Here is a 3,426-nt window from a genome sequence, read left to right on the forward strand (position 1 = left end):
GTGCAAGTTGATGAAATCCTTATATGGTTTAAATCAGGCACCTAAGAAATGGCATGAGAAGTTTAACTTAGCTATAATATCATTTTGTTTTAAGCATAATAGTGTAGATAGATGTTTATATTCTAAATTTTTTGAAAATTATGTGATATTTATATACTTATATGTTGACGACATGTTGATTATGAGTAATCACATGGATGGTATAGAAGAAATAAAGAGGTTTCTGTCTTCCACATTCAAGATGAAGGATCTTGGACATGTGGATATCATTCTGGGTATCAAAGTTACAAAGACTAGTGGGGTTTACCATTTAAGTCAATCACATTACATCGAAAATGTGATAAATAAGTTTAAACATTTGAACTTAAAGGAATATAGTACCCCAATCGATCCAAATTTAACGCTTGTAAAGAATAGTGAAAGGGCGATTGCTCAATTGAAGTATGCAAGTGCTATAGGGAGTCTTATGTATGCAATTCAATGCACATGATTGGACATAGCCTATGCAATAAGTAAACATAGGAGGTTTACTAACAATCTGGGGAATGATCATTGGAAGAATTCTTGGATATTTAAAGAAAACCAAGAACTTGGGCCTACAATATACTAAATTCCCAACAGTATTGGAAGGATTTACCGATACTAGTTGGATATATAGTATGGGTAAAAGTAAATCTACCTCGGGTTGGGTATTCACTCTAGGAGGAGATGCGGTTTCTTGGAAATCAAAGAAACAAACATGCATAACACACTCGAACATGAAATCTAAATTTGAAGCACTATCGAATATCGGGAAAGAGACTGAATGGCTTAAAGATCTCTTTTATAAATACCTTTGGGATCGAAGAATATTTTTTCAATACATATATGTGCGATAGTCAAGCCACATTAGTAAAAGCATACAATAAGGTATACAATGGAAGTCTAGACATATGAGTCTAAGACATGACTACATAAGAAAATTAATCAAAATGAAATAATTTCCCTAAATCATATAAGGTCAATTGAGAATTTAGCGGATTATTTAACTAAACCACTAAATAGAGGTTTAGTGGAGTTCACTTCGAATATAATGGGGTTGACACTCCTAAATTAAAAAGGTCTACCAATGACGGTAACTATACCTGTCATTACTAAAAGATAATCCATGGATTCAAAGAGTAACAAGTCATTCGATATGTGGATAGTTGCAGCATTATTTAAATCTGCGATAAACCTATCCTAATTAAATAATGTTGGTTGTTACTAAAGTGGGGGTTGAGCTTAAAGTTCTTAATGAAGTTCAGTGCTAAAACATAAGTATCTCTAAAAATAACAAAGATACTGGAAGAACTTCACCTAAATGAACTTCGAGGTAGTGCCGTCTCAAATAGAGAGTTGAAGTTTCTCTCTTAAAAGTTCGTTGAATATGATAAGTGCAAGGTTATAAAAACGCTATGCGAGTTGAGGAACTTGAGAAAATGTGATACTTATGTGTGTGTTTTTACCGGTATTGTCACAAGGAATAATTGGTTCAAAACTTCCATGCTACCTCTAATTTCGACTTTACTTTGTTTGAATTACACCATGGTTAGATTCAAATCAAAAGATATCTAATCCTTTTGCATAAGTGTCGTCATTTTGAATATGTGTTCATATTGATTTTGAACAAGTGGGGGATTGTTGAATATTTGTTCAAAATCAGTGGAATGATAATGGGCTAATTGTTGGGCTCAATTGTGGAATTTACTAGAATCAAAAGAAATTGAAAAAATGGAAATCTAGATTTTTTGCCTATGTGTACGCATAGACTTATTTTTGTGCGTACACGAGATGTGTGTTGGCCAAAACAGAATCAAATTTGCTTCTACTATACGTACGCAAGATTTATACTATGTGTACGCATAGTGTTAAAAAATAATCGTTAGCTGATTTTTCAATTTGAAACTTGGTGACCGTTATGGATTAAAAGTTGTCACTTTTCATCATGTTTTGGCACCATTTCGTGGTGTATTGATTGAGGCCTATAAATAGGTGATGAATGATCAATACAAAACATGAGAAAATATTGAAAAATATCTTGAGATCCACATATCATTCCACATTGAATCAAACTTTTGATTTACATTCATATTCAATATCTTCTTAGTGTTCTTAAAATTTAGGAGGAATGCACTTGTGCTTTAGTATTAAATCATTTACAAAAGTATTGGTCTATTATATAATTGATTAAAAAATAAATTTGACTAGCACGTAGAAAGGCGCATTGAAGACAATCTGTTAAATAAATGAATAAATTTGACTTATCTCTAAAGATTAGTTTCAACTAGACAAAGTTACCAGAAGTGCATATTAAGGAACTGATTAAAAAATTTTAATTTAATTGATTATAATTTGTGGATAATACGGAATATGTGAATAAAAGTGAGTAATAGTTGAGTCTCCTCCGAAATGTGTTAATAAAGATGTATTCATAATTTCAAGTTGTGGATTTAAATGTCCAAAACAATAGATCGCTAGCTATGATCATAAGTCGAAAATTCTTTTGCGAACAAACGTAAGTCTGTAATGCACCTTTCACCCAGTAAGAAGTATTTTTCTTGGATCGTTACTATTTTGACTAGTGAAATACAATAAAAACAATTTCCTATCCGTTATTTTCAATCGACTAAGCACTCCCAACTCCTAAGGTCGTCATGTCCTCTTAGGCCCTGTTTGGCACCCATTTTTATCAAAATGTATTTTTCTCTCTCTTCTTTTCAACCACACATTCTTTATTAAAATAATATTACACGTAAATCAAAAACTTTTTCTTATTTTTCAACCACACATTTCCCATCAATTTACTATTCAAAAATGCATTTTCACATAAAAATTCCTACCAAACACCCTTTAAACTTGCTGAACTTATACAAAAGACCAAACACAAGTGACTTGTCACAATCGTTATGTGCAATTTCAATTAGAATTGATAAGGTAACAGACGCCATATAAACTAATAAACACAATATTATTTATTATTCTTGAAGTAATATTTTATTTAATTATTATTTGACTTTGTGAGGTTTTCTGCTGCCCCCACACACTTCAAACAACAACATTAGATTAGACCGTGCTCAAGCTCATCCAAATTGGTGCCAAAGTCAAAAAGCAAAGCATCTTTCTGTTTCCACAGTTTTCAATTGAACTCAACTTTTTAAATTTTTGTGAGATTTTCAGTGGAATAAGGTTAGGGATGGCAATCGGGCTCGCCGGCTCGGGCCGTCCGTGGCTCGACTCGGGAAAAGCCCGAGTCGGCTCGGCTCGGGGCTCGGTAGACCCGAGCCTAAGCTCGGGCCGAGCCCCATTTTGGGGACACGGGCTTTGCTCGAGCCGGCCCGTGAGCTCGCAAAAAAAAAAAAAAAAAAAAAAAATTTTTTTTTAAAGGAAAAACTGCTGCCTTTTAAG

Source organism: Olea europaea, chromosome 23, assembly GCF_002742605.1.
Source record: "Olea europaea var. sylvestris chromosome 23, O_europaea_v1, whole genome shotgun sequence".
NCBI classification, from domain to species: domain Eukaryota; kingdom Viridiplantae; phylum Streptophyta; class Magnoliopsida; order Lamiales; family Oleaceae; genus Olea; species Olea europaea.